Genomic DNA, 18,009 nt, shown 5'->3' with positions numbered 1-18,009 from the left:
CTCCTCTCCTCGCCCCTTATCGCTACCATCCACGTGATCACACGGGGATCCGCACAGCACCCCCGGGGATGCTTTAGGAAGCACGTGCACAACATCATGTAACTGACAACACAAGTCCCCTAAACATCTTACCAAATGCACACGGTGTGCGACGCACATTTAAAAAAAAGAATTAGTTCATGCGTACGATATTAACATGTATACATTTTTGTGAAATACGAAAATATAGAAGTTGCAAAAAAGCTTTGGATATATTTGGATTTGTACATTCTCGAGATAAAATTATATCTGTAGACAGAATGACCACTCAAAGGAGATGGACCGTAAATGCCTTTGATGGGAGCAAGTTTCAAACTCTGTAGAAGGTGTCAGTCCTGCCCTGGCGTCACAGAAAGCAGACTTGGTGTATTTGGCAGTCAGCACTAATCATGCTAAAATTGGCCCAAACTTGGGTAAGACCCTTACAGCAAGAGCTCATAACCTTTCCTTGAAAAAGGGCAATTTTCCAAAGCATTGTTGCTAATTAGAGTCTTTTTCTTCCTGGAAACTCTATATGTGTATATACTGCAAGGAATGGGGAGAAAAGACATCCGGGAAAATGCTGTTGGCAATTATTCTGTGTGTCTAAAATGAGATGTGTGATCTTCATCACTAAGTGAACACTTTGATAGGGGATTCCTGCAGACTATGATTAGCTTACTTTTGGACCTGGGAATGGTAAATATTCATTCAGGCATGAACCCACCCAGTGTGTATTTATTTTGGGAGCTTCCTCTTTGCTGGGTCCTGTGCTGTGCAGGAGACTCAGAGGTGAAAGGCACAGATCCACCCTTCAAGTCACTTATGGTCCAATGGGGACTCAGACATGGCAGTAATTCTGCTTTAGAACCTCTGGCCACTGTTTACCACCGTGCACCAAATGCCCGGGGAGTCGTGGGCACTCATCCAATAGTTGTTGAGTGAATAGAGAGTGTGACAGACACTATGATAAAAGTATAGAGAGGGCACTATGTCATAAAATAGGGGGGCGGCCAGCCAAGGGAGCTGGGGCGTCCCCAGGAAAAGGCGACGCTGGAGACAGGCCTCAAAGGAGATGCCCAGATGTCTGGGAGGGAGTGGGAGGATGACACGAAGAACTGAGAGCCCTGCAGGGTCAGACCATCCTTGCAGGCTAATGACGGGAGTTATTTGAGATCCTCCATGCAATCGATGATGCGATCACATTTGCATGTTGGGAAGCTGACAGCAGGTGCAGTGAGGACAGATAGACGGTGTGAGAGACGAGATAGGATCAGGGGCGGGGGAAGCAGGCAGAGCTCCCACCCGTGAAACACAGAGTGATGAGTCTTCTGCCTTTTGACTGTTCTCATATTGTAAAAATACAATAATCCAAACAAATAATGTTTATTATAATCAGAAAAAAGTGAAGGAATCAAATTTTGGTCTAGAGAGTGTTTCTAATAGGAAATAAACAGGTATCTGAGATTTCTCTTATGTGAACATTTACATGGATTTGGGGAGAATCTGAGTCAATAATCTCAGCCAAACATTCCATAGCACTGAAGGGCTGAATCCTCCCTGCCTCCATCCCTGACAATTGGTCAAGACCAACTTCCATTCCAGCGAATCTTCTCAAGATGTGGTCCTGGATCTGGGTGGACTTGTTAGTGTATTCACTCTGCATTTATCTGAATAAATTAGTAAGTGTAACAATAAGTATTCTTTTTCTTCGGGCCCTGTCTGTGATCTGGCAGCTCATGAGGACTATTGTTACCTTCCCCAAACTCTTCTTTCTTGTCTTAGTTCATCAACAAATTGTTGTGTGTGTCTGTTCTGCATCAGTGCTACCTGCACACCAGGTGTTCACTGAGACAGACAACTGGCCTGCTTTCACTATCAGATTCATTCAGATGCTGGGAAATGATGGGAGAACAGTTGACCTTGTGCTATTCAGGCATGTTACTCAAAACGGCCCCACCTCCACTTGGCAATGGGAATGTCTGTAGATGGTGTAAATCCAGCACTACGGTGGGCTTCTTGTTGATTCTCTCCCCTCTCAGCAGCCCCAAATCGCAAGATGCCAACGGGGGGCTCAGACCTTAGACGGTAGGGTTGCAAAATTCAGAGTAGGAGAATGGAGACTGCCCTTCTATTTTTACCTGAATTGGTTTTACTTCCTTATCCTACATTTTGTAAACCATTTGGATTCATTTTTTCCAACTTTCTGGAATTAGCTGGCCTCAAGCTTCCAGTGTCTTCTGCCAGTTTACATGGTTTGATGCTCAAGTTTTTTTCTACAGCTACTAATGTAAACTGGAAATAAAATCGCGCTCTTCCTACAAACAGATTCGTTTTGTCCCTTCTTTATTTGACCCATTCACACTGACTGTGAGTTCCTGGTATCTACTTTAAACACGACAACCAAATTCAAGCCCACAGGACAGATTTCATTTTACTTGTGCCAAACAGCTCCTGGATGAAGAACCCACTCCCATAGACAGACGCTTCCTGGTCTATGAAACCCAGTGGTTTGGAATGTTTCAAAGTGAAGCCTTGGGAAGTGACTCTGGGACACACATTGGGGAGTGTGGAGCCTCCCAAACCCATAAGTGGACCTCACATCTGCTGATGGGGTGGCCAGCAGGGCAGAATTTGCACAGCTGAGGAAGAGCGGGTGTTGCTGGCCCAAGTGCTGGAAAAGCCAGACTGCTTTCCAGCTGCAGCCTCCTCCAGATTCATCCGGGCTCATGTCTATCAACACACACGAGTCTTTCAAAAAAACCAACAACCCCCCACAGTTCTGGAATGTCCCTAGCATGACAGAACAAATGGCAGAGTCTTAGGAAGAACTGGGAATCTGGTGCCAACGTGAAACCCCAGGTAGAGAACTTGGCAGGCGCCATGGCTGGTGCTTCACCTGCGCAGGAGGGTCCAAGCCTCACTTAGGGTGTGGAATTCCCGGTCGGTGTTGCACTCCTCCATTCTGCTTCTCAGCTCTGTCGTCAGGCCTCCACCATGGGAACAGCTGCCTGTTTCCCATAGCAGCGAATGGAACCTTGTGTTTGATGGCTACTCCACGAATATTGCTGAATGAGCAAACCGTAGTTTTCTCCACTTATCAGTAATGAAAGCACTTATCACATCCTAGTGTGATTATCGGTTGACATACTGTCTTCCTCCTTCATGAGACAGAGAAAATGGCCCGTGTTTAAGGGATTGTTCTATTTTTAGAGCTGCAGTATCCAATACAGTAGCCACTAGTCATATGTAGAAAATTAATAAAATTAAAGGAGATTTTTAAATGAATTCATCAGCTGCACTAGTCACGTTTCAAGAGTTCAATAGCCACATGTGGCTAGTGGCTACCATACTGGACATAGTAGGTTCTCAGTAAATATCTACAGAGTGAGAAACCGATGGGAAGGCTTCTCACTGGACACTGAGGGAAGCTGAGTTGGGGACAGGGAGGGAGGGGCTGAGCTTTGGGAGGCAGCTCACAAAACTGTGACTGCAAGAAAGCCCAGTCTTCTGGCCCAGCCACTCAAGGGAATACATGCTGTATACTTACAGCAGACTCAGACTCAGCCGCCCCTGAAGGACAAGGGTGCTGCTGGGGTGAATGTCTCTGCTGACCCCTGTAGCTGAGCCGCTGCCGGCATGAGTAGCTGTTGGACCTGCCGGGTCTGCCCGCCTCCGAGCAGAGAGGTGAGCCCGGAGGCCAGGTCGGCGTCTGCAATGTACTGACAACTCCTTCACACACCCTCTCCTGCATCCTTATCACTCTATATAATACGCAACGTTCGAAGATAACCATAAATGCATTTATATGTTTCTCACACAGTGGAAACTTCAAAGTGCCAGTATGATGACTCATAAGATCACGGCAGCTCATGCTTTAACCTCCTTGAGTTACTTAAAGTTGCCAATCAGCCTCCAGGCTTTGCTATTCTGCAGCTACTCTACCCGTTTGGGTGTCTTGGTAGGTCTTTTAGTTGCTGTAGCTTTTACAGTCCTTTTGATGTTAACTTGATTTAAACAGCGTTTAGTCTTTTGTGTCAGGTTATTCTAGAAAATTGGTTACCTGCCACGGAGTTTCCGGAGTTTCTGCAACGAACACATATATAAAATATTGTGTATTACATGCTCTCGAGGCCAATTTCCATGTTATTTTTAATGGTCTTTTGCTTGACATTTTCATGTCTTCAATTTTAATACAAACAGGGGACAGGGTCTCAGAAACTGAAAAACACGTTTGGCCGAGTGTGCCCTGCTCGCAGCCCTCTTGTTACAGCTGCTGACAGGAGACAAGGATGTAGGATGAGACAATCTTGGCTCTGGCCTCTCCCCGCTGAGGGCGATGCTCGTGGAGCCTAGAAAGGCCACGGTCACTTCCGAGGCTCACGAGGGGTTCTTTGTGGTCTCTGCTCTTGTGGGTGATATTTTTCCTGTGTTGCTTGAAGAGCCTCAATGTGTCAAGGATAAATAATTATTTTGGAATAAGAGAAATTCTATTTGAACATGATTCTGGAGTCCTGGGTTCTACTGTCAGCTCGGCTAATGCCAACACCACTCACAGATCACTTACTATGTGCCTGGTGTTTCCTAAAATCTTTACATATACGGATCCATTAAACTCTACAATGACCCTGTGAGACAGGTGCTACTATAATTCCCATTTTGAGGGGCAGATCCTGAGCTCCTTGCTGAAAATCTCAAGGCTGAGTAACACTAAACAGGTGTTGACACCCTCCCCGCTCCCCCCGTCTTGGCTTCTGATCTCTAAAGAGGGAGAGATGCTGGGCTCCTTCCTCACTGGGCTCTAGTGAGGATCCACTGACACATTTGCTTCTCTGACATCTATCATGTGGTAGGCAGGCTCGCCATAAATGCTGCTGAATGGATAGATGGATTCATTTGCTCAGGAAACGTTCCCTTGAGCAGTGCAGACACAGCCCTCACTTCACAGGACAGGAGCAGAGAGAGTCACCCTCGTGGAGAGGACGGAGGGTCAGGAAGGCTTCACAGAGGAACTGATACGGATGGGGCAGGAGAGAAAGACACAGAGAGAGAGCGACAGAGAGAGACAGAGACAGAGGGTAGTGTGACTGCATCCGTGGGATGGCGAGGGACAGCCCTGGAGACGGAGGTGCCCGTCACAAGGCGGTCAGCGGGAAGAGTTCAACAGGGCGTCGTTTTCGCACTATAAACACCCTTCCTGTGGCTGTAGTGTGGTGAAGGAGCTGGAGGAGCCCAGGCTCACACCCACGGATGTGGAGGCTGCGGAAGACTCCGGATTTTGTCGGGTTTTTTGGTGGGAGAGGGGCAGGAAGATCAGGCTGACTCGGGTGGGCTAAACGTGAGCTGTCCCAGCTTCCATAGCAGCAAGAGGGGTGGACTCAGGAGAGAGGTCTGGCTGGCAACACTGGTTTGGGGTGGTCAGTGCACGGCGGGATGGAGCTGGCTTCCCAGGGAAGAGTGGAGAGAGAGGACTGACAGACCCCTAGGAAGACGGGCATTTGAGGAAAGGGAGGGGGGCTGACGGAAGGAGATGCAGAGGACAGAGGACTGTCCAAGTGCCCTGAGGGCTCCGAGGAGGCCTGAGCTGGTCCCCTGGGGCTCCCTGTCTGGCTGGAGGGGGTGGGAGCAGAGAAACCTGCAACCCCAGGACAGCACTCGGAGCCCCCGGGAGGCCACAGGAGTGGGAGAAGAGTGACCTGGGCCAGGATGGATGTCGCAGCAGGAGGTGGGTTTTGAACCTGGCCTGGAAGGCTGGGCCGTATCTACGCAGACGGCAGAGGGTCCAGGTCATCACACACGCGGAGAGTCTGTGAACAGCATCAGAGCTACATAAACACAAAAGCGACTCTGCTGAGAACATATACTTAAGTAACTTGCTCAAGATTACACAACTGTTCAACTTTGGGCAGCTTATTTAATCCCTACCAGCCTCAATTTCTCCATCTGTAAGATGGGCACAGTAATGCCTAATTCAGACTCTTGACAGCAAATGAAAAACATAAAAATATATATAAAATACCTTCTGACTATGTGGAAGGTGCTCCGGAAATCTGAGCTCTCTTTTTGTTATTTTCTCCCTCCTCTTGTCTTGTGTACTGTTGACATCTCTCTTTACCGCTGAACTTTTAAAGGGGTCCTACATGTCTTTAGAATATATAAAGGTATTTAAAAATACTGCAGAAGTAACTTATTTCACTGAATTATTCAATTAAATGGCTGGCATTCCAGACATCTTCCTGATATCTTTTCAACAACATATATATTAATAAAACCAATTCAGTTTTGACTACATATTGACATATTTCCTTAATTTTGTTCTTTCATTCTCTGTAGAGTATTGTAAACAAGAGTCAGACTGATTTGAAAGTATATATTTTTAAGTTAAATGTGACATAAATGTTCTAGGCATTGTAAGACATTCAATGAATAAATTTTCAAAATATTTACTTGACCTTATGGCTTTAGAGAATTAAAAAAATTCTGTTTCTGGAAGGCAGAGACTTGCTTTATGGGTTTTCTTTTTTTATCATTTTAAATGATGTAGCCTGTAATGAAATACTTATTGCCTTGAATGGCAGTTTAAAGATTCAAATAAAACATAAAATAATCACTGTGTAATTTATTTTGACTCAAGAAGAACACTTCCCCAGGGGAAGGCAGCAGCCTGGTGGGTCCGTGGTCCACAGGGCTGACGTCCACCAGGGAGGATGGGTGGAGACACAGAGAAACTAGCACCCTTTTCCCAAACCCGCTTTCCAGAATATTTGGTTAACTGACTGCTGAGACTGTTTCTTGTATTTTAAAAGAAATCGTGAAATTCTTACAGTATCCCCCTCCCATTTTTCTTTTCACCTGAAATAACCTGTGTTTCTCTGTTCTTCCAAAGTCAAAAGAATTCAACTAAAGCAGCCCTGGTATGAGCGTAGCGCCAGCAGCACCTGCTTTCCCCTCCTTCCTTCCAGCCCTACTTCTCTATTTCCTCTCACGCTGACCCTCCCAGACCATGTCAAGTTCTGCTTTTTCCATAAAGTCACCCCTGGTCAGTCTGGAATTCAGGATCCTCTGCTTTAAAAGCTCTGCACCATCAGATACTTAGCGTCCTTTTTGTAACTATATTGTTACTGGCTTTTTCATGTGTGTTCATTTTATCATCTCAATTTAACGGTTTCCTCCTTGACATTAGGGTGTACCATAGAGTTAATTATTCTAAATTGCCACTGTGCCAGTGAAGGAGTGGGTGTTCAATACACTGCTTTCTATTGATTGGTATTACTGATGACTTTGCTATGAGCCTCCTGGTCTTCAGGTTGGTTCCGCCAGCACCCGGCTTTCAATGAAATGCTTGCCCTCGCCTTTCCATCTGCAAAACAGCATTTACTACACCTGCCACCTATAAGACTGGAAGAATGTTGAGAATGTCAGATAAAATCACCCCAACAGCCAGTGTACTCCTTGGCAGTGAGATCAACAAATTAAACTGCTCTATAAATTCACTTTGACCCTTCCTATTTGAGCTAAAAATCTCGGATGGTTAAAAGGGTTCCTGAAGTGGCCAGTTCCTGACAGCCTGGGGAACCACGTGCTGGGCTACTCCTAAGACAACACTCTCAGAACAGCAGAGTCTGGAGGAGAGAGGACCCCAGCAATCACTCCATCTACCCCTTCACCTAGAAAAGGAAGAAGCTAAGGCCAGAGAGAGTCAGTGACAGGCACGAGGTCAGAAAATGACCGGACTTCCCACCTGCTATGTGAGCACAACTCTGCCAGGTGAGGAGAGAAGCCTCTTAAGCATCCTACTTACATCAGCTTAGAGAACACGTCCAGAGAGGAAACTGCTGGAAATGAACACCCCGCGTGCTTAGACTGTCAACAGCGTACCGGTTTCCACTTTATCGGTCTTGATATTTACAAGTTGACAAGAGTGCTCTGGGTCACATTTAACAACAACACAGCAACACGGACGTTTTGGTCTGCATTTAGTCCAGACGAATTCAACACTGGAGGCAGCAACTGTGACATCATTAGCAAGTGATTGTTCCACTTTGTGCTAGCACAGGTACTAGACACTGCAGCAGTACTTAATACCGTAGCAAGAGCCGATGCTGCAGGTATACTTAGTACTGAAGTCATGCTTAATACTACTGTGATACTCAATACTGCTGTGATACTCAATACTGCTGTGATACTCAATACTGCTGGATGCTCAACATTACAGGGACATTCAATGCTGCTGTGATACTCGGTACTGAAGGGATACTGGGGAGCTCCTGAAGTTGCGCCAGTACTGTTACCTTGAATTACAGTAGTTAAGATTGATAGGAAGAACCGAAAAGACAAACCACGGAATGGGAGAAAATACTTGCAAATGATGCAACCGACAAGGGATTAATCTCCAAAAGATACAAACAGCTCACAGAACTCAATATCAAAAAAACACACAACCCAATCAAAAAATGGGCAGAAGACCTAAATAGACATTTCTCCAAAGAAGACATCCAGATGGCCAAGAGGCACATGAAAAGATGCTCAACATTGCTAATTATTAGAGAAATGAAAATCAAAACTACCACAAGGTATCACCTCACACCTGTCAGAATGGCCATCATCAAAAACTCTACAAATAATAAATGCTGAAGAGGGTGTAGAGAAAAGGGAGCCCTTCTACACTGTTGGTGGGAATGTAAATTGGTGTGTAGCTATTATGGAAAACAGTATGGAAATTCCTTAAAAAAATAAAAATAGAGTCGTCATATGATCCAGCAATCTCACTCCTGGGCAAGTATCCTGAAAAAACTATAACTCAAAAAGATACATGCACCCCAATATTCAGCACTATTTACAATAGCTAGGACATGGAAGCAACCTACATGTCCATTGACAGATGAATGGATAAAGAAGATGTGGTACATATATACAATGGAATATCACTCAGCCATAAAAAAGAATGAAATAATGCCAGTTGCAATAACATGGATGGACCTAGAGGTTATCATTACTCTTTCTGTTTCTCATAAGTGAAGTAAGCCAAAGACAAATATCATATGATATCACTTATATGTGGAATCTAAAAAAAAAGAGAAACAAATGAACTTATTTCCAAAACAGAAAGAGATTCACAGACATAGAAAACAAACTCCTGGTTGCCAATGGGGAAAGATGGGGGAGAGGGATAAATTGGGAGTATGGGATTAACATATACACACTACTGTATACAAAATGGGTAAACAACAAGGACCTACTGTATAGCACAGGGAACCACATTCAATATCTTGTAATAACCTATAATGGAAAAGAATATGAAAAAGAATATATATGTATAACTGAATCACTTTGCTGTACAGCAGAAATTAACACAACATTGTAAAAAAGCTATACTTCAATAAAAAAAGATTGATAGGAAGAACTGAAAATCAAACTATATAAGAATTTATGATTTTGCCATTTACATCTTTGCCCCAGGGACCAATATATAAGAAAATACATGCAAATGAAAAATTAAAGATTTCTTACTCTTCCTCAAATACGTACTAGAGTCCTCTTTTTTGGATGCTCTAGGACAGAGTACTTTGTCTTTCTATGGCTGGTAAGAAATTATTCAATTGGGGAATATTTAAAATTCATGTAGTTGAAGCATTGAGATGTTTATATGTTCGGCTCAGTTCAGGTCGTGCAGGAGGTCTGCGAGGGGCCTGGGAAGAAGAGCCAGCTGTGCTCGTCCAGCCTCGGCGAGGGCTTCTCAGCTTAGGAGTTAAACCACTGCCTTCAGCTCAGCCATCGGTTGGATGTAAACGATGCTGCTATGTTTTATTTGTCTCCATATCTAATAGCACTAAATAGACGAGAATTTTTCTTCTTTTCTCTCAGTTTTCTCAGGCAGTGCCCACCTCCCCTCCTTGTGAGTAGACAGATAATTCTCAGTCCTGCAGATGCAAAGATTCTCAGACGTCTTGGCTGGGAACTGAATACTGGTCTGGACCAGAAGAGCTAGATTTGAAGCCTCCCATTAATTGTGTGACCTTGAGGGGGTCGCTCCATCCCTGTGCGTCACAGGTCCTCGTCTGTAGGGGGAAGGGGTTGGTCAGATCCCCAGGGGTCTTTAAGGGCGTTTTCTGGAACCTGGGCTAGAGACCAGGTGTCTCGGGGCTTCTGTTCCCTGGGGTCTCCCTGTCCGTGGAAGGCTTCTGTGGGCAGGGGCCTGGGGGCTCAGCTGCTTGCCTGATTGCTAAGGGCTCTCATTCCAGGATTCCACGCTGTTTCCGTTCATGGTTCCTATTGCAACTGGGTTCCTCACATCTTTTTTTAACAGGTCATTCTCATTAATTAAAAACTATCAGGTACTACGAAGACATGAGTGAGGATCCGTGTACAGAATGTGGACCCGTTGGAGAGCATTAGCTTCTCAGAGTTTGAAGGATGCTAACGCGACAATTGATGACAAGAAAAGTCAGGGGTGTCACATGGCCCCATTGCTGGAAAAACAGCAGCAACAACAGAACCTGAAACAAAAGGCTGCATACAGGTCCCTTCAAATGAATGCACGGAGCTTCCCAGGGCCACATGCTTTGCGAAGCGGCTGGAACTGACGTCAGCCCCCTTCGCGACGACCACCCCGCTCCTGCCCCCTCTCTGTCTGCATCTGGGCTGCACGTCCCTCACTGAAGGGAACTCCAGCACAGAGGGCTTATCCCAGCCTGGGATGCGGTCCAAAGGCCGGCGGCATCGTGGCAAGTGGGCAGGGCTGGGGATGGGAGGCCTGGCCTGCCGGCCGGTGACCAGCCCATCACCTGGACCCCAGCAGAGCACTCGGCCTCTGGGGTCCAGTTCTCACCACACAGCACGGGGCAGACAGAAAGTTCTCGCACTCAGTAAGGTACATGCAAGCTGCTCACGCGTGGAGTCGACCTCGGACCGCAGAGGACGTGAGATGAGCGTGAAATCGTCGGCCGTGCAACATAAACCACACCAAGCCTGTGTTAATGTTTTGTCCGCCTTCCGGCTCCTTCTCCTTGTACTGAACCTTGGACCCGAGGACGCAGGACCTGAGTCTCCCGGCCCCTCTTCCCCCTGGTTCACCCCCCTGCGGCTCTGAGTCCTGCTGTGTCCATGCCCTGAATGTCTCCAGTGTGTCCTCCTCTCCCTCCAGTCTGCCCCTGCCTCAGGCCAGGCTGGCTTCTGTCCCCCTGGTCACCAAGAGCTTTCACTCCTATCTCCTCCTCCAATGCACTGACTTCCTTCCTTCCCCCCTCCATCCCTCCCTCCCACCTTGTCTCTCTCTCTCTCTCTCTCCCTCCTGAGAGGACAAAACCTAACTGTGCCTGTGCACATACGGTCCTCTGTGACCCACTGGGCCACATCCTGAGGCCGGGGCTTCCACATGCCCTTGTCCCCATGGGGGACCTTTCATGATCGGGATCTTCTTATGGCCACAGCCTCCTTCCTGGCTGTGCTTTTCTCCCCCTGCCCCCTGCTGAGGGCGGCCACAGTCCCACTGAGGACCCTGCCTCCTCTTCTGGCCTCCCTGGGCCCCCCCACCACCCGGCCTCATCAGGCTGGCTCCCCTAGGCCTGAGCTTCCCATGGGCTGGCGCTCTGTGTCTGGGTCTGGTGCTTCTCTGCTCGGGCTCCGAGCCCATCTGACGCCGGGGATCCGGTCTGTTACTACGCGGATCTGGGCGCTTGGCACAGTGCCGCTTAACAAAGAGCTCAGAGTCACCAAGTGAAAGGGTGACTGAACACGCGAGCCCTCCCGCCATCCCCTCCCCTGAGGGCCCCCATCCCCCCGCCGGCCAGGTGGAGAGTCTCCCCTCGGGAAGGCTGGCCAGCCCAGGGGGATGGAGCCCCTTCCTCCTCTGTTCCCTGGTCCCCAAACAGGACTCCGAGGGCCCTTGGGACATTCTGTCATACATGTGTATCCGCAGGACAGCTGGCCTCCTCAGGGGAGGAATTGCTTCCTTCCCGCGATGCCTCTGTGTCCGACCATGGTCCTGACTCACGGTGTGGAGGTGATAGATGTCAGATGATAATCAAGAAGACTTCCTCCAAGGAGAAGATAGTAAGATCCCACTTATTATAAATTTAGGTAGAACTGAACCTAACCCAATCTCTTTACTTGTAGAAACTGTTCTTCTATCTTTCCAATCACTTTCCCTCTTTCATTACGTCAGTAGCAACATCTTCCAGCAGGTACTAAATGAACGGCCACCCTGAGCCGAGGAAAGGATGCCTTGGGGAGACAAAGAAAGACGTTTCCTCTGTCTTCTGAGGAGCTGATGGCAACCCATTTAGGAAGAAAATCTTACATCTGGGCAGAAGCTGTGCAGTGGTGACAGGTGCCTAAGAAAGTTTGTGCGGATCGAAGGTCCTGCTTCAGATGTTGTGTTTCGAGTGTGGGAAAGAGATCTACTCTTTAAAGGGAAGTTGTGATGAATCCTTGTGTAAATAACACAGGATGTAGATGAAACACGGGTGAAATCTGAGGTCCTGCCCGGCTGGAGCCAAAGCTGGGACTCAACGAAACTCTTCCAACTTCCATTTTCCAAGATGTTGCAAGTTGGGAATGTTTGTGTCCATGCCGTTCCTTGGATAAAGGTGGGCATGCATAGTGCCCAGGAGGGAAGTGAGATGATTTGGCCCTCGGGCCCTGTCCCCTGCTCAGTGTTTGGGGGCGCACGGCGGAGGGCTCACGGGAGGAAGGCTGTCACGGGCGTCGTGTGTCCAGTGCTTCTCCCAGGGCCCTTCCTTCTGTCTCCCTGGTCGTACCCTCCCCTGCATCCTGTATGTCTGGACGCATCGCTGGCATGGGCCACACATCATAGGTCAAAGGGCAGGGTGTCCCTTTGTCCCCAAATGTTCCTTCTTCTCAACGGCTGTGTGTGCAGTGAACACTCAGTAATTAGCCAAACAGAGCATCTTTGAAGCAGTCTGTAGGGTCCCGTTCTACCTGGCCACAGAGGTGACCACGTCTCACTTGCCTCTGTGCATTTCCCTAACGAGCACTGTACTTTCTGAGATAAGGCAACTGGGCGAGTTTCCCCAGCGGGGTGGAATCCAGCCCCTCCACCTGCTTGCTCCTTCCTGGTCTCAGGGCACCATCTACACGCCCACATCCCCCATGTGTACGGTAACTGGTAACCGTCCGTTTGCCTTTTGTGTCGTTGGCGTGTGTGTCTAGGGATAGTTGCCAAAGGCAGGGCTGTGTCGAACGCCACCCTCGGTTGGACTCCAGGGCCTCTGCACGGCAACAGCCCCAGAAACGTGCGCTCGCCCGCTCCCGGCTTGCTGCACCCACACTCTCAGGGGGCGCTCTCGACAGCCACAGCCAAGGCCCCTGGCTGGGCCGGAGGAGCACAGGGCAGTGGAGACCCTCAGGCCCTGATGCAGAGCCTCTGCCGCTCTTTGCTGGCCTGAATTTTTACCATTCTAAAATCTAAAGACACTTTTATATAACGTTCAGGTACAGTTTCCTCCCTCAGGGGCTCTGTCCCCGCCCTGACGCACTTGGCTGTGGCTCTGGTGACCGGACACTGGCTTCTCCTCTGCTTCTGGGCTTGGAATGTTGAGGCTGGTGGGTGGCGAGAGGGGGTACCAGGTGACCGAGACAGAGAAAGAGAGCCTTTCACCTTCTGCCTGGCACGAAGCATTGCCCCTCTGCCTGGAAGCCTCTTCTTTACTCAGCTATGGAGGGTCTCACCCCAGGGTCAGTCTTGGGGGGTGGCAGCTGGGGTCCAGCTCACCTGAACACTGACAAGTGAGACCATTTAAGAGGAAAAAAATGTGGCTTAAATTTCAAACCATGTCTTTTTCTAGAATTTTCTGGCATTAGCATTGTTTGAAAAATTACCAATCCTTTAAAAGTTTATCCTTTCACAAAAACATTTTTTTTTGGAAGAAGGAAATGTTTTAAAAACAATTATTCCATATTATTTGCAGAAGGAAACAGGGACACCTTCCCTTCTGCTGCTGGGAATGCAAACAGGTCCCATCTTGCTGGGAAGAAACTCTTAAAACCATTTCCGTCCTCACGTCCTTAAAGCCAAGTCTCCTCCTTGTGACAAACTACCCCAAAGAAGGAGCCAAAAGCCACAAAAACTATCTGCAAAGACACTTACCACACATGATCTATAACATGGAAAAGTTAAAAAAAAAAAACCTAAATAAATAATTTCCAATAATAAGAGTTGCATAAGTTAAAATATCACCATAGGATGGAAGTTAGCCGTGAAAATTAAAATATTTAGTGACATCAGAAAAGGCTCATGTTATAAAGTCAAATGAAAATTTAAAAAATACAAATTTACACCTATAACATGAGACTAAGTAAAAGAGTAAAATGCATTAAAAATCCAAGGAAGGGCTTCCCTGGTGGCGCAGTGGTTGAGAATCTGCCTGCCAATGCAGGGGACACGGGTTCGAGCCCTGGTCTGGGAAGATCCCACATGCCGCGGAGCGACTGGGCCCGTGAGCCACAACTACTGAGCCTGCGCGTCTGGAGCCTGTGCTCCGCAACAAGAGAGGTCGCGACAGTGAGAGGCCCGCGCACCGCGATGAAGAGTGGCCCCCGTTTGCCGCAACTGGAGAAAGCCCTCGCACAGAAACAAAGACCCAACACAGACAAAAATAAATAAATAAATTAATTAATTAAAAAAAAAAATCCAAGGAAAAAGTCTGATGTTCTGGGCAAATGTCACATTCCCTGAACGGAGCACAGTGGCAAGAACGAGACAGATGTTCATGAAAATCTGCCCCCACTTCCACTCTTCTGTCTTTGTAATCCCATTTTTAGTCCTTATTTAAGAAAATGAGCATTTCCCACCTTTAATCCTAAAAGTCACCTTTGTGCCCATGCAGTATTTCTTTTGGTTTCTGTTGTCAATAAAAATTCCCTGGGAGGATCAGTTAAGACAATTTGAAAAGCAAACTCCTTTTTATCTTATCCAGTCCTGAAGTTTCAAAGCTGCAAGTCCCAGGCCTTCTTGCCCCATTTCAGGGAGAGGCCGCGGCCGGGCTGTGCGTGGGGCCCAGGGGCAGCACCCACGGGCGGCCCGGCCCAGGGATACGCGGGCGTGCATGGGGTCCGGGAGCAGCACCCATGGGCGGCCCGGCCCAGGGATATGCAGGCTGGGTGGTGCTGACGCCTGGCAGACGGGGCTCCAGTGAGACCCTCGGCCCCCGAACCCCCTCCCCTCTGCCTACACCATCACTTATTAGAAATCGCTTTGGGTTAATTTAAGAAGCATCTCTGGCAAAACCATGCTGCCTCAGGGAAAGTTCAGTCCATTAGTCACTCAAGGTGGTGGCTTTGTCGTAAGCATCTGATCAGCGTCTCCTGAGATGGGGGGCAGGCGAGGGGCTGTGGTCCAGAGAGTCTGTTACTACAGTAGCGGTGGGGGTCCCTCTGCCCCCTCCTGAGGGCGGGGTCTGCTCCCAGATGCAGCACCAAGAAGCCGCTCCATAATTAGCTCCCCGACACGTGCGTGAACCACGGCGAGGCTGCCTCGGTCGCACTGCGGGCAGCACAGCCTACACCGGCGACCCTGGCTCCAGGACCGGGGTCTGCCCGGTCCTCCCCGGTGGCCGCTGCTGCCTCCCTGCCCTCCTGGCTCTCAGCCTCGCCCTGGTGCAGGGGTCCAGAGGGCTCTCGGGGGGCGCAGACAGTTCATTCAGAAGCACACCCGCCATGGGATGGGCTGGGGGCTGGCGGGGCGAGTTGCGCATCACTGCATCCTAACGCCTCACTGAGGAATCAAATTTCTTCCGAGCGGCTCACTCCCCTACTCTCCTCCCCGGAGTTTTAGGAGATGCATCCACTCCTGTGGGAAGCGTATCCCTGGCCATGTCAGATACAGCATTGGGTAGTATTCACGGCCCGCACAGCGGCTACTAAATTACAATGAGTGGATCTTTTAAAATCTGCTGAATTATACAGGGGGAGCTCAGAGCTTTCCCTTAACAGGAAAGGGAAGGTGCGTTTATCTTCCTGCTCCCAGGTCCAGAGGGCCTCGCGGAGGCTCACGGGGCCTAGGTAGCCCTGTCTGAGCGAGGGAGGTAAGCCCTCCACGGGTTGTGCACAATCTCCAGGGCACGTCCCGATTTTCTTCCAGCCCAGGCGCTCTGGACGTTTACTGCCCGTGTGCTCCCGGCCACCAGGCTCTGCTGAGGCCAAGCATGCAGGGCAGAAACGGCTGGTGACCACAGAGCCTCGCTGGCCCAAGGGACAGGCACAGGGCGGGGCTGGCTGGGGGCTCTGAGCAGCCGGGAGCCTCTGCACCCCCCTGCACACGTGACCTGAAGCCCGTGTTGGCTCTGGGAGGGGGTCCCCTCACGGGACAAGGCTGAGCCTCCGCAGCCCTGACCTGTCCACACCAGGCCGTCCAGCCCTTCCCCAGACAGATGGCCACTAAATATTTCCTCCACTGCCGGCTTCACACATATTCTGGCTTTGTTTGCTGGTTGCTCGCCCAGGACACAGCCTCTCTTTGCATTACCTGAAAACCCCACTAGAGCAGGTGACTGCCCTTGGCACACACAGGCCTGTGCCCTCGGGAGCCATGACCTCACACTCGGGGGGCATCTGAATCCCCTGGGGGGGAGGGAAACAGACAGCGGGGCCCCTGCCACATCTTCTGAGTTGGCAGGTTTGGGGTGGGGCGTGTAGCCAGGATGCTTCCTTTCCAGGAAGTTCCCAGGTGATACTGACGTTCCGGGCTTTGGGGAGGACGCCCTGCCTGAACGGAGCTGATTCAGCCTTCAGCCCAGGGATGGCTTGGCAGTCAGAGGGCTCAGGCCCGGCTGTGGACCCACTGGAGCACCAGAATTATGAGGACGGTGTAGGTGGCTTATCTGGAGCTCCTCTTCGCTGGATCTGACCCCTCCGGCCTCCTCTGGACTTTGGGGTCCCGGCAGGCAGCCCTGGGATGAGGTGAGAACCAGGTGTGGGGGTGATTGCTGGGGAGATGCCAGACGACGGGGCAGAAGTGAATTGACCTCAATTCCCAGTTTACATGGACAATTCATTCTGTACTGTTTAAGCCAGTATGCAGTGGGGTTTCCATTTTTCTGTAGTTGGAAATGGTCTAAGTCACACAGAAACTTTTTCAGACGAAAACACTGCAATCTCATCAAATTAACATTACAGCTAAGAGGGCAGAGCTTCTTTCCTCTGTCACCAGTTTTAGCAGGAAGAAGGTTCTGGAGTTTGGGGGTTCAGTCGTTTCTTGGGGTCTCATCTTGGAAGCCCTGTTTTCTCTTCAGGACAGAAGATCTGAGAAGGAGGAGACGCAACCACTTTGCAGAAGGACAAAGGCCATCCTCGGGACTCCTTGGGCCTCTCAAAGTGGGTATAAGTAATAATACTAACGACGTGATTGCTCTCAAATATGGATTTGAAAGCTGGTCGCAAGGCTGACTTCTCCGGCATCACTGGTTCTGACTGCAGATTCCAGGCACCTGGAGTTGCTGCCTGGACTTGTCACCTGGAAATGCTGGACTCAGCGTGAGGGGCTCACATGTCTGCCCCGTCCACCCTCCCCCACCATTCACACCTCTCTCAGGACCATCCAGCAGCCACTGACTCTGGGCGTCGCCTCTCCCACCCCTGGTGGTGCGGACGCGCAGGGAGCCCACACACAGGTCGCGGAAGACCAGCTCGGGGCTGCGCAGCCAGCCATCGGCAGGTGTGCGGGGCTCCTGGTTCACGATCGCCCAGCGGGTCAGCCCCCTCCACCCCTCACCCTCACGTCAGGACCCCCTCTCCGCCCACCAGTTCTGAAACGTGGCGGCCGCGTACCTGCTAGAATCCCAGCGCAGACAGTGGTCGTCGGAACCGGTAAACCCTGACGGTAGCCGTACCACACACCGATTCCTACTGTGTATTCTGGAGATGTCTCAAAACCATGTTTATATATCTTTAATCACTAGTCAATAAATCAGACCGAGATTATAATTCCTGTGTTTAGTTCTTAACCAATACAGATTGTAAATATTAGAGACTCTA

General features: G+C 49.4%; 1 protein-coding gene across 11 annotated transcripts in view; it reads right to left on the bottom strand.

The window, feature by feature from the left end:
- Nucleotides 1-18,009, bottom strand: part of MYT1L (myelin transcription factor 1 like) — a 409,089-nt gene that overhangs the window by 113,865 nt on the left and 277,215 nt on the right. The window lies entirely within an intron of this gene.

The sequence above is a fragment of the Balaenoptera acutorostrata genome, chromosome 12 (genome assembly GCF_949987535.1).
Source record: "Balaenoptera acutorostrata chromosome 12, mBalAcu1.1, whole genome shotgun sequence".
NCBI lineage: Eukaryota > Metazoa > Chordata > Mammalia > Artiodactyla > Balaenopteridae > Balaenoptera > Balaenoptera acutorostrata.
This window is presented reverse-complemented; position numbering and strand designations above follow the sequence as displayed.